Raw genomic sequence first — 14,192 nt, 5'->3', positions numbered from 1 at the left:
ACGATTCCTATATATGCCTCACCGGGAAAAAACCAGAGGTGTATTCTACTGCCTATGCTTTTCATAAAGAAGCAGAGAGGGGAAGTAATAGCAGGGAAATATATGACATACCTGACAAGGTATATTGTCCCAAAGGATGGCTGTGCCCTCAGGTCATTTACATGTGGATTCTGGATGTATTTTTGCTTCCCTTCGGGATATCCACTACATTAAGCAGTCATTTCTCCTAATGAGAAGCTGGGGAGCTATGTAACCCAGATGCCCTATAGCCCAGACAAAACACCAATTACGGTGTAACCAGAGAAAGGAAAAAACTGTCACTGAACACAGGTGGTTGCTGCTGTGAAGAGCAGAGTAATGAGCAGGTGCTGAGAGAAGATTCTGCTAATAAATTATACTGGAATAAGCTCGATGAAGGAACAGAGTCTGTTCTTGTGGAGCCAATTGCGAAGCGCCAAACTAGATGTGATGGGGATCAATGAACAGGATAGTCCACATTTCCCCCCAAAAGTGTCAAGAGCAGCTGTGAGGAACGGATGATTTGAGCAGGGCCAAAGCACTGGCAGAAGCAGGGGCGAACCCTTTTTCGCCACGCATGCCATTTCGTCCCATTTTCCTTAAGGCGGTTCAAGCTGCCCACTCTTGCCAAAACACACAGGTCATCAATCACGCAGGTGCCTGCAGGGTTTGCCCTGTGAGGTAAATACCACAGAGCATAGGAGAAAATATTAGCTGCTCCCTCCAGCACCACCACACTGTATGAGGCCTCCCGTGCAGCTGCTTTAAAAACAGTTTCACAGTTTTCCCCATGCCATGTCCTGTTTGGCTCTGTACTGTGAGGCTTTTCATTGTGACGACAAAATTAATAGAGCATACTTGGGCACTTTCACATCCTACATTTGAAGCCCTATGATACCACACTGAACAGTCATGGCTCCCCACAAAGAATTTGCCAAGGGTGCTGAGAGTCATTAGGTGACTTCATTCTATTCACAGAGCTCCAATTTCCAATCCCTCTTCATAAGCAACTTTTGGAATTGCACCTCCATGAGAGGACTAGGGGGTCTCCTAACAACGACAGGTCCCATAGTTCTTTGAGGGGGAGCCATGGTTCTTTAAAGCGGTTTCCACAGTGCTTTGAACATACATTGTAAATGTGGCTTTAGAAAGATAGTCTAGAGGGTTTTATTGAACATGTCCAAGATGTCTAAGTAAAATACTTGGGAGAGAGAAAAATGGAGAAATGTTTTTTTTAAAAATCCAGACACATCCCATGTAACAACCATATTGAAAAATAGAAAGCCAACTATTCTACATGGAATAAAGACAATCCTTTTATAATAGGTATCTTGCTTTTTCTGTAGTGAGTTGCCCACAAAATTGCTTTTTACTGCCTGCAAACACTATCTGTCTCTAACTGACTGTTAGAGGTAAATAAGAGAATTAAGAGATTCCTCCCATACCACCATTATGTATTCATTCTCATTTGAGTTGCAAGGAAGAATCATAATTTATATCAGAAGTATATGCACTCCATGTGACCCAAAAATCTTCCAGTAGTTCTCCCCAACCCCCCATAGCCGATTTAAGGGAAGCACAGGGCACTGAATAGGGATGCTAGATCTCCAAAATATCCCTACCTTCCCATTCCTCTGATAGATTCTTTCCTCCAGGAAACCATCACTGTTGGATACCACCCTTAGTCATTAAGGTGCTTCAAGACTCTCTTGTTATTTAGTCCTTGTCACTGCAAAGAAATTTGTAATGGAATGACTAATGAGTTTCCAAAATGGAAATGCATCTTGACACAGGAAAGTCACAGCACATTAATTAAATAGATTAGACATATACCTAGATCTGTGCCTTTTAGCAATGTGACTTCAGAAAGGAATTAACTTAAACTATATTGATAAGGTGCTGTGAAATCCAAATTGGTTTCCGGCATGACAAGAGGTGTTTGCACTTAGTTCGTTGTTAAAATTTCTTTCCCCATCGATATGAAGTGGTGTGTATCCAAGCATCAACATATTCTGCAACTGGGTTGTTTCTCCAGAGGTTTTTCCAGTTTGTGTCATTATGGAGTGGGGGGCTTTGTCTGAGTTCAGACTTAAAAAATGCTGATCTTCTATTTGTGGCCACTCTGGAAGAGGAGAATGGACATTAGAGCATTTTTCCACACAACACTAAGCCATTGTTGCTATGCATGTGCCAAGTCAGGAGATCAGGTTTAAATAATTTTTTAACCTTTTTAAAAAACCAAAACAAAACACCACTTGATTTTAAGATCAATAAATGAAGGTAGATTTAGAATCTTCTTTCAACCTTCCTCTGTATTTGTTTCACTTGTGAGCAGGTGCATTGCTTTGGAAGCACTTTTAGTGCTCCACCCACTATTTTTGGAGTTGGTTCTATACATTTAAATGTTACGATTAACCTCCACATTTTAATCTCAATTGTATGAAAGTATGGAGGGGAAGCCTTTTCATTTGCAGTATCCCTCTCCCCATCTCCACTGAAACTCACAATTGAGAGAAGGACTCCTCTCTACTTGTGAAACTGACACAGTAAATCAGTTTCTCAGATGATTCCTATCATTTTCCCAGATGCTGGAATAACTTTGCGTATCCATCCTTTCCCCCAGTTACAGCTGCTGCTCCATGGAAAACAAATGGAGTTTTGGGGAGGAAGCACCCTCACAAGGCATTTATGGACCAGCAGTTCCTAAGGGGTTCCCTAGAGCTCAGCACCCTTAACAAACTAAAGTTTCCAGGATTCTTTGGGGGAAGCACTTTAAATGTAATAATAATAATAATAATTTATTATTTATACCCCGCCCATCTGGCTGAGTTTCCCCAGCCACTCTGGGCGGCTTCCAATCAAGTGTTAAAAACAGTACAGTGTTACATATTAAAAACTTCCCTGAACAGGGCTGCCTTAAGATGTCTTCTGAAAGTCAGGTAATTGTTTATCTCTTTGATATCTGATGGGAGGGCGTTCCACAGGGCGGGCCCCACTACCGAGAAGGCCCTCTGTCTGGTTCCCTGTAGCCTCACTTCTCGCAATGAGGGAACCGCCAGAAGGCCCTCGGCACTGGATCTCAGTGTCTGGGCTGAACGATGGGGGTGGAGACGCTCCTTCAGGTATACAGGACCGAGGCCGTTTAGGGCTTTAAAGGTCAGCACCAACACTTTGAATTGTGCTCGGAAACGTACTGGGAGCCAATGCAGATCTCTCAGAACCGGTGTTATGTGGTCCTGGCGGCCACTCCCAGTCACCAGTCTAGCTGCCGCATTCTGGATTTATTGCAGTTTCCGGGTCACCTTCAAAGGTAGCCCCACATAGAGCGTGTTGCAGTAGTCTAAGCGGGAGATAAATAGAGCATGCACCACTCTGGCGAGACAGTTCGCGGGCAGGTAGGGTCTTAGCCTGCGTACCAGGTGGAGCTGGTAGATAGCTGCCCTGGACACAGAGTTAACCTGCGCCTCCATGGACAGCTGTGAGTCCAAAATGACTCCCAGGCTGCGCACCTGGTCCTTCAGAGGCACAGTTACCCCATTCAAGACCAGGGAATCCCCCACACCCACCCTCTCCCTGTCCCCCAAAAACAGTACTTCTGTCGTGTCAGGATTCAACCTCAATCTGTTAGCCGCCATCCATCCTCCAACTGCCTCCAGGCACTCACATAGGACATTCACCGCCTTCACTGGTTCTGATTTAAAGGAGAGGTATGGTGTGGATGTGACCTATGACCCTATCAAGTCAAAATATATGTTCAACAACAACAGAGAAGCCCACCTAAGCACACCATACTCTTGCTTACCCTCATTAATCTGCTTCCACTTGCCTCCCAATCCCTGATTTTTTAATACTCATGTCTGGTAATTCTTCCTGAATTCCTTTTCCTGATTGTTCTCTCCTAACCTCTTGCACATTGAATTATGCAGAATTTTAGGCTATGAAGGTGGCAATAGTTCAACATAACTAATAATCTTTGCAGGATTGCATGGGGGGGATCCTTTTTTATTCCCCCTCCCCTATTTTTTCAATTTCAGAGTAATCATCCTTCCAATGAACATTGAGAAAAAGCCTTCCTATTGAGGGTAAGCATGGGAATGAAATGACTCAGCTAGACAGCTGGCGGCCTGCTCTTCTGCTTATTACTTCAATCACAATACTCTGTTATTTTGGGCTCCTACCCTCTGCACGTCAAGTAAACCTGCTGTCTTGGATTGCCAGCTCGCCCTAGCGCACATTTAGACCTTAATATAAATGTACATGCATGAGAGACCCATTGACATAATGGCTGTTGGCTCACTTACGGCTGGTGCTTTTGTCATTGACTTCAGAAGTATTAGCCTTGCAGGTAAAGACTGGCACCGATAAGGACATCTCAGGTGCATGTTAATTATCCACTCCATCTGGCACCAGAAACTGCCTGCAAGTGCAAAAATAAAGACCATTTCCTGAAGCAAGAGAGTGACTTTGTATCACAGACACATTCTATTTTAAAAAGAATGGTGTGGAGAAATATCTCATTTCGGAGGTTAAGTACTAGCTGTGCTATAAATGTCACAATAAGTCATGTATTATATTTCTTACTTATGGGGATGGCTGTTGAACCAAGGAATGAGCAAATCATCACTTGTGTTTGAAGCCATGACATAGCAGCCTGCATCTTGGCAGGATCATCTGTGGCAGTGATGGGAAACCTCTAGCTGTCCAGTGGGACTACAGCTCCCATAATCTCTGAGCACTGGCCACATGGGCTGAAGTTGATAGAATTTAAAGTCAACCTCCAGATGGCCCAAGGTGGGTGGCCTTGATCTCTTATGACCTTGAGTCACCTAAGCTCTACATTTCCTTGAGTTCTCAGATCATGACGATAAAACCACCAGCATTTGTTTTCCATTACATGGAGAAACCCTATTTTGCTTAGTAAGTAATGACCATCGCTTCTGAAAAGTTATGGACACTTAAAGTTCAGTCCTGCATATGCTTACTCAGAAATAAGTTCCACTTTTGTTCAATTTCCAAATAAATGCAGAGAGCAGGGCAATTTTAGCTTTCAAGTAAACAGTCTTGCTTAATATCCTTAATATGCATATAGAAAGAGCAAAAAATGTATTTTATATCTACTTAGATGTAATTTTGGAATGCATGTTGGCTACATGACCTCAACTTTTGGAATGTGCTTGTTTTTAAAAGCCTCTGTTTGGGGTCAACCTACATGTAACGCTTAGCCTTGTGGAGCTTCTGACATTTTCTGTTTATACCAACTTAATCTGTGAAAACAGCTGAGGTGAAGACTGGCATTGGAACGGCATTCTGAATGTTGGAGAATTCGGGACAGACGAAAGGAAGTACCATATTTTTCGCTCTATAAGATGCACCAGACCTAAGGCGCACCTAGTTTTTGGAAGAGGAAAACAAGAGGGGGAAAAGTCTGAATCGCAGAAGCCAGGACAGCAAACGGGATCGCTGCGCTGCCCTAGCTTATGGGATAGCAGTGTGCAGCCTCTCCTAGGCAAGGGAAGCCTTCATCCCCTGCCCGGGAGAGGCTGCGCGGCTAAGCCAGAAACCAGGACAGCCAGCGGGATTGCAGCGCTGCGATCCCACTGGCTGTCCTGGCTTCTGGCTTAGCCTGTCCCCGGCAATGGGAGCCAGTGGGTACTTCTTTAATGTTGTGCAGAATTGAATTCTGACACAAGAGGCAGGGATGGCCATCAACTTGGATGGCTTTAAAAGAGGATGTGACAAATTAATGGAAGTAAAGGCTATCAGCTACAATGATGGCTATCCTCTGGCTCCATGGCTTTTTTTTTTTTTAAATAATATTTATTAAGATTTGAAAGGTTACAAAAAGAAAAAATAGAAAACAGCATACTAAGCAAAAACAGAACATCACATCACAATAAAGAAAGAAAGAAAAAAGAAAAAAGAAAAAAAATACAATGAATCTTCCCATAACTTATCTTTCATTTGCTTGTTTCCTTGACCTCCTCACACCTCCCTTTTTTGTATTCTAGTTCAATTAGCTATTTCAGCAAGTCCTTTCCATCTTTTCCAGTTTTTGTCCTCTATTTTATCTTAATATAATGTAACTTTACTTTCCCTCCTTTCACCATTTAACAATCTGTTCTTTCTTAATCCTTTACAGCATCTCTGCTAAAACCACATTACTTCATTCCAGCATCCTTCTAACATCCTCTGGCTCCATGGTTGGAGGGATACCAGTTACTGAAAAACACTGGAGGACAGAGTCCTCTTGTGCTCAGGTCCTGCTTGCTGGCTTCCCTTAGGCATCTGGTTGGCCACTGTGTGAAAAGGATGCTCAACTAGATGAGCATGCTCTTATGTTCCTTCCCTTTCTTTCTGCTAAAAATTGCATCCCCAGCTGCATTTCCTCCTACAGGTCTTTCCTCCTGTAATAAGAGCAGCTTTAGGGGTATTATAACAGAAGAAAAGTACTAGGGGTGGGGGAAGGTTTAAGAAAGCTCATTCTCTTTGTGGTTCCACACAGGCACATGTGTGTATACACACAGGCCTTCCACTTTAGACTGTGGTCTCATGGTTACATTTTTTTAATAGAAAAAGAGAGAAGGCAGGGGAAAGCCTGGAGAAGACAAGCATCAGGTACAGTTTGGCTCTAAGCTGCAAACAAATATGCCATAGCAACTTGTAATCCATGTCTTCTAAGAAAATATGTGAATTTAGAAACAGGAGACTTGGTTTAAATCAACAATTACAACTGGCATTTGCTTCCTTTGTGATTTAAATAAAATCAATCCATCCTCTGTGTTGATCCATCATGCAATGTGTTTAAATTATGGAAATTATTTTGCAAGTGCACATTTTGATTTCATCGTTTGTGGGGAGGGGGGAAGCATTATTTTACAATAGAATTCCTTTGCAAATCCACATGACAATAAGACTCCCAGGATGTGTAAGTGACAAATCATATTACCACACAAAAGGCTATCTTTAAGAAGAGTAATTTCATGGAGGTTTAATACATAACCCTTAATTTTTACCTTGGCATACTTGTTGAAAAAGCTACCCATAACTCTGCATAATGCCAGATTATTACAAGTGGAGTCTTAGCATGAAATTTAATTGAGCACCACTTTTCTTTCTGAAGCATTTGGATTTACAACGATGGCTTCTGTACATTTACGGCTCCAATCTTATCCATCTCCAGCATGGTTATCTTTCTTCATTTTATGTGTAGGGCAGCATGGTGTGTGTGAGGCCAAAAGAACAAACCTCTGTTTCTGGATGCAATTAATTCTTGTGCCTTTTGAAAGAAACATAGAAAAGACTGACGTGGATGAAAGGAAAAGCAAACAACAGCCTCCCCTCCCCCAGCTCCACCCAAGAAAATTAGACAATTGGGGTGGGTGGGGAAGAAGCATCAAAGAAAATAGTGCAGATCAAAAGTATGAAAGGAGGAAAAACAAGCCCAGATGCAGACAGAGAACAGATGCTGAAGACAACTTAAAAATATATCTGAAGCACAAAAGGAGGTTTTTCCCAAGTGAGGAATGAAAAAAAGAAAAATAGAAAACTATGTTCCCTCTAGTAAAAACAATTTCAAAAACCTGAAGAATTAGTATAGGTGGCAATGGCATATAAGGTTAAACTACAGGCATATAATCAATGCAGCATTTTAAAACCCCTCTGAAACCCCTTGCTGAAGGTTTTTGTTCTATGCTGCATTTTGTTTCGCTTTTACTATATTTTGTAAGCCTCACTGTGTTACTATGTAAAAAAAGGGAGGAATACAAATAAAATAATAAGATTAATTTGATTTTGAGGATAAGCAGCAGGTGGGAAAAGATCTGAGGTGATAGAATGGCTTGTAGTACTTCAAAGACTAAATGGATAGGACCAAATTTTAAATGCTGTCCTATATAAAAGCTTGATGCAAGAACAGAACAGCCTGAACTTATGAAATAAAAAATTGATAAACTCTTAACTTGAAGTGGTTGTTATGTGGGAAAATATTGAAAAATACCACACCCCACCTCCTGAGTGACACTGGTTTTCTGGATCCATTTCAAGCCGGCTTTTGGTACAGAAACAGATTTGGTCATCTGAATGGATAGCCTATACTGGCAGGAGAATGGGGACAAGTGCAACGCCGCTATTCTTCTGGACTTCTCAGCAGCTTTGATACTGTTGACTGTGGTATTCTTTTGGTTTGCCTGAATAAGGTAGGAATTGAGATTGGGTACAATGTCCTTCAGTGATTCCCATCTGAATGTCCAATTCAGGAAGGTGGCACTAGGGGACTCCTTCTTGCCCCACGGTGGTTGGCAGGCTTGTGTTTTCTTCCCCATTCTGTTGAAACCACTGTGAGGTCATCCAGGGACTCCTGCTAACCTAAAAACTTCAGCTTTTTAAAATTTTCATATTTTGAAAATTAATAAGTAAAACAGGAACATTATGGAAACTTCTGTCATGTTCAAAATACATAATCTAAACAGTAGTTTTCCATTAGAAAAAAGGGGAAATGGAGAAAGAACCCTGGGGCAAACTCCAGCTATCATAGCTGGCACTTAAACATAACCAGTCAAGTTAGAAATCAAATTCACAGCATGCTCAGTTTACTCCCTGCTAGCATGGAGAAAAGCTGTCTTTTTGTCTCAAGAAATTCACTACGGAATGGGCAAGTTGTCAGGCTGTGTAGACAAATGACTATTTAAATAGCTAACAAAACAAGGAGACAACTCTGTGAAACCTGTCAAGCACAAACCCACCACAGATAGCTATTTTATTTTCAAAGGTTCCCCCCGCCCTTTCTAATAGCCCAAGAGATCAACAAACCTCACACATTTTAAATTAACAGGATTTTAATTTCACATTATACAAGCTGTTTCATACATTTCACACTTTCCATTTCAGAAGGGGAATAGTCTCATTTGAAAAGATGGTAATTTGCATTTTAGAAAATATTAATCAGGACCATCAATTAAAGGGACTGTTTTCAAAAGGAACTATAGCAATGGATGCACTGATTCTAGGGAAACTGAAATTAAAGCTCACACCGCAGAAGCATGGCCAATACTCAGGGATGATGGGAGTTGTAGTTCAAGGGCATCTGAAAGGCCACAGGTTCCCCATCCCTGCTGCATAACAAAATAAAGAGTAGAAGGATGTTTGAACTGCTCTCGAGGAGGAGGAAGAGCAGATGCTCCAAACAGTTCCATTGGTAAGTCCCTTCCAGAGTTGCCATTTTTCAACCAGGCAGATTATGGAAACTCCATATATTAGTTGCACTGAGGGGGCAAAATCCAACTAGGGTCTCAGTTGCTTAAGTGAAAAATGATAATGTCTCTGGAAATCTAGTCACAGTAGTTTAATTATGACTTCCAGGGCTGCAGAACAGGCCAAGAATGTCTACTAGTTATTTGGACCTGAGACACTGCACCCTTTCCTAGACAAAAAAGGATACAGCTACAGTTGTTCATACCTCAGTGAGGTCCAGGTTAGACTATAATAAAAAGCTCTGTGTAGAACTGTCTTTGAAAAGTGTTTGCATATTACAACCAGGAATTCAAAGAATTCAAAATAGGAATGGGGAACCTTTTTTTTTTTAAGCTCAAGGATGCATTTCTCCTTGTGTTACATCAGGGGTCAGCAAACCTTTTCAGGAGGGGGCCAGACTATATTGGGGGGGGGATGAACGAATTCCTATTCCCCACAAATAACCCAGAGATGCATTTTAAATAAAGGACACATTCTACTCATGTAAAAACACGCTGATTCCCGGACCATCCGCAGGCTGGATTTAGAAGGCGATGGGGCCGGATCCGGCCCCTGGGCCTTACATTATGTGTTACATTATGCAGGCCACTTGTCAATGGTGGGTAGAATGGAAGGATTTGTCCATTTGGTTTTCTCAATTTCTCATTTCCTCAGTCTTAAATTGAGTTCTCCACATTATTTAGCAATTGGCAGATTAAGTAGAACAAAACATTTCATGTAAAATTCATCAACATTTTAGTGCAAGTTTTCCCAATAAACATATTTTATATGCCATTTTAACTAATATCCACAGTTTTGAAAGCAATTTCCCCTAATATAATGTATTTTTGTATGTTAATTTTCAGCAATATCTTCATGGGGGGGGGGGACACTTTGGTTGGATAACTGCATTGCAAAATTCAGAGAAGTGTAAATTTCAAAGAGAGCAGAGTTTTTGTTTGCATGTTGTTTTGGAAAGTGTAAAGCTGATAGATTCAGCTTTAAATGTGTACTGAATCAAATTTATCCTCCATCCCTTTTATGCTTTATGATTATTATAGCCCTTTCCTGTCTCAGGGCACTGGATTAGCAGCAGCTCTCAACTGTTGCAAAGCAGTCCTTAAGGTTGGTCAGGTTTGATGGCACAAGATCTGTGTACTTCAGCATCAGCACAGAAAAAGGCACTACAAAACATCTCTTACACAGCCATGTTCCAAGGCTTACCATCACAGTTTACAGAAGAATGCCCTCCATTCCAATGACTTTTTCCATTTCTGAGTATGAAGACACTTTTTGTGCATGATTCAAACGATGTAACTGTTTGGGTCAACGGAAGGTTTTAGCAAGTATAATGAAGCATTGGATGGAGGCAGCTATACTTACGACAGAAAGGAAAACACAGCTGGAGATGCTTTTTCGTAGCTGACATAACCTAAGAATAAATAGATCTGGCTGAGCCATGAATTTGCGTCATAAAATCAGAGTGAAAGAGACCACTCAGCTGAATAATAGCATATTCAATAGCATACGAGAGGAGCCATTTCAAACAAAAAAATTAGTTTTTATCACATAGCTTCTTTCCTTCTCCTTTTTCTCCTCCATGTGCTTCAGCACAATTAACTCTCCAAGACGAGGAGACATATATTTTTGGCATTCTGACTAAATTTTTATGAATGCTAAGCTACTGCAGGCACATGACGCAGAAATCCCTTGTCTAAAATTCAAACATTTACAACTCGTAAGACTAGGAGCAGATTTGAGAAGTGGGCCTGACTACAGAATGTTGCAGTGGGGTGAGGAACCTGAGGCCCAGGGACCCCAGTTCTCTTCATGTGGCCCTTGGGAATCCACCCAGGTCAAAGCCACAGTGACCCTGCTCTGCACTTTCCTCTAATGATTTTACTTGGCTGGAATTTTTCCTTGAACTGTCACAATTCCATTTGCTTGCTTGGGTGAACAGTGGTGCATGTCTGGCCACACCCACCACTGGTATGCTGCCCCCAGAAGATTATTCACAAGGGAATGTGGTCGAGGGGCTAAAAGAGGGTTCCCACCCCTACCAGGAGACTTCGTCTCGAGGGTTTCTCCCAGCTAGCCAGGCAGAAATGCCCCCCTCCATTTTCCTTTCCTGACAGTCAACATTCTGTGGCTGCTGAGCATGCTCAGTCCTCACTGGGCTATTTTTGTTTAAAGGAAGAATTACCCACTAAGGATTTTATTATTAGTATTGTACTTCTGCAAACCTCGAGGTTCTCCTGAGGAGACTGATACCTGTCTCTTGTTCCATTTCTGCCAGGAACCAGCATCTGAGTTTGCTCTATTTGAAGGAATTATATCTGCAGCCTCACATCCGTGGTCCTAACTTGGGCATCTTGATAGTGCTCCTCCTCTATATGAGCTCTGGGCTAAGAAGAAAAGAACAAATGTGAATTGCATTTCAAACGCTTTGCTAATATAAAATTGCCTAAGCACAGCAATAATAAGATATTTCACTCTACAAAATCCACTGTCTCTAAAGGAGGTTTATATAGGTAATTGGAAGAGATATATAATTACTTCACGCTTGAAGGGCAAACTGAGGAGGAAGTCATTTTGTTTAAATGCTTTGCATCCTAGGAACTAGATTGCACATATTAAAAATTACTGATTTTTGAGAAGTTGGATTTTACTTCTGCAGCTTGAAGACTGAGGAAATGTCTACATAAATCGTGATACTGATGGATAGGAATATCCAAACAGGGATTCAGTGACTTTTAAGAACTTTAGAGGAGCCCTGCTGGATCTGGCCAAAAGCCCATCTAATCCAGCATCCTGTTCTCACAGTGACTGACCAGATGCCTATGGGAAGTCAAAAATCTGGACCTGAGTACAGTAATACTTTTCTCACTTGTGATTATAAGCAACTAATATTCCATTATTCTACTATGTTATCATTAAGTTACATAGTATAGAGCATTAGTTATTGTTCAAGTTCAATCATTAGCTGAGGAAATGAACAAGATAATATAGACACGTAAACTTCCTGAATGAGGCAAATATAGTATTGGCCACGATGTCTATGCTCTGTCTCTAGGGTCAGAAATAAATAATAATAATAATAATAATAATAATAATAATAATAATAATGATAATAGTATATTTATACCCTGCTCATCTGGCTGGGCTTCCCCAGCCACTCTGGGCAGCTCCCAACAGAATATTAAAAACACAATAAAACATCAGACATTAAAAACTTCCCTAAACAGAGCTGCCTTCAGTTGTCTCCTAAAAGTCAGCTAGTTGTTTATCTCTTTGACATCTGATGGGAGGGCATTTCACAGGGTGGGCGCCGCTACCGTGAAGGCCCTCTGCCTGGTTCCCTGTAACCTCACTTCTCGCAATGAGGGAACCGCCAGAAGGCTCTCGGAGCTGGGCCTCAGTGTCCAGGCTGAATGATGGGGGTGGAGACGCTCCTTCAGGTGTACTGGGCCGAGGCCATTTAGGGCTTTAAAGGTCAGCACCAACACTTTGAATTGTGCTCGGAAACGTACTGAGAGAAGCAGTAACGCTTCTGAATACCAGTTGCTAGAAACTACAGGAGGCTAGAGGGCTCTTGGGTCCTGCTTATGAGTTTTCCACAAGCATCTGGTTGGCCACTATGAGAACAGGATGCTGGACTAGATGGGCCATTGTCCTGATCCAGCAGGCTCTTCTTATGAAGAAAAACCCCTTATGCTAGTAACCCTTTCTCTATCTTCTCTAAACTGAACTAAATGTGCAAATGTTGTATTCCATACTCAAGGTCTGCTTCTACATTTCCCTATTTATTTGCCACTTCTTTTTCAGCTGGTATTATAAATTTAATGTAATTGTTTCTAACAGAAATACGAACAATAACACCTGTGCTGCTCAACTAGATAGGCCACTGATCTGATGCATCAGGCTGTTCATTCTTATGTTCACAACTTGTATCAGACCATAGATAATCAATAAAGCAGAAGGTGCCTGGCTGCATTAGAGAGAAAAATATTTTAAAAATCACCCCACGGAATGCATCTGTTCTGTGGAATGAGTGCTAGCTGGTAATGACCACTAAGCACATCACTATGGTAATGAGAATTACTCAGCGGGTATGCGGCACACTAAGGATTCTGGGAAATCAATGAATAGGCTGCCTGTGACAGTGGATGATTCCAATGGCTGACCTTTAAACAACTTCGTACAGTGCAAGTAAATAAATAAAAGAGGGAGATGTAATGGAACAAATATGGTCAATAAAGTGTCTCCAGTGCCCCTACTAATGAAGAGGACTCTCAAAGCACTTTGCTAGAATAAGCATCAATAATTAAGTTCTCATATGTTCACAGTGTGGGCTGGGGCTGCCTAATAAAACAGAGCTGTCAGCTGTTGAATAGCAACGCAGCACATGGTAGGATGGCGGGGCAAACCACCCTACCAAAATGGCAACTTGGCACTCAGATATTTGTCCTGCCTGCTTCAACTGCTTCATACAGCAAATATTTTTGAGGAACTTTAACAGTAAAGGTGACCAGAACCAAAGCAAACTGTGGGGAACTGTAGGGAAATAGGGGTCTCCTAACAACTCCCAACTCCCTTAACAAACTACAGTTCCCATGATCCTTTGGGGGAAGCCCTGACTGTTATTGTAGTAGAATAGTGCTTTAAATGTATGGTTCGGATATGACCACTGTTTTGACTTGCCAAAATAATCTAGCTTATCACTGTTGTGGGCCTCATGACTCACCACTCTTGTCCTCTGTCTCAGTCTCTTTCTGTGTGTGTCTCTCATTTCAGTTTGTATTTCTCATTTCATCTTATCCCCCCAATACTGTGTCCCTACATCTCTGTTTATGTCCATCTACTAGCTTTTGTGACTGAGAGAACAAAGTTAAGTGTAGAATATACATTGAACAAAGGTACTTCAGAGACAAACCGTAGTATGAAAT

The 14,192-nt window shown here is 41.6% G+C and overlaps 1 long non-coding RNA gene across 3 annotated transcripts in view; it reads right to left on the bottom strand.

Annotated features, from left to right (window-relative positions):
- Positions 1–11,647, bottom strand: part of LOC308472200 — a 52,742-nt gene extending 41,095 nt beyond the window's left edge. Inside the window, exons 1-5 of one of the 3 annotated variants that reach the window (XR_013983340.1) lie at positions 8,020–9,655; positions 7,032–7,294; positions 4,320–4,435; positions 1,852–2,140; positions 1,641–1,747 (exon numbers count right to left, since the gene is read on the bottom strand). This is a non-coding gene — a long non-coding RNA (uncharacterized lncRNA). Of the gene's footprint in view, positions 1–1,640; positions 1,748–1,851; positions 2,141–4,319; positions 4,436–7,031; positions 7,295–8,019; positions 9,656–11,517 lie in introns of those variants that run through there. The other 2 variants (XR_013983341.1, XR_013983339.1) reach the window with 2 other exon arrangements.
- Positions 11,648–14,192: the final 2,545 nt, after the last annotated feature.

Source organism: Podarcis pityusensis (genome assembly GCF_964106645.2).
Source record: "Podarcis pityusensis genome assembly, chromosome: 2".
Classification (NCBI taxonomy): domain Eukaryota; kingdom Metazoa; phylum Chordata; class Lepidosauria; order Squamata; family Lacertidae; genus Podarcis; species Podarcis pityusensis.
Note: the sequence above shows the minus strand (reverse complement) of the source record. Positions and strands in the feature narration are given on the sequence as shown.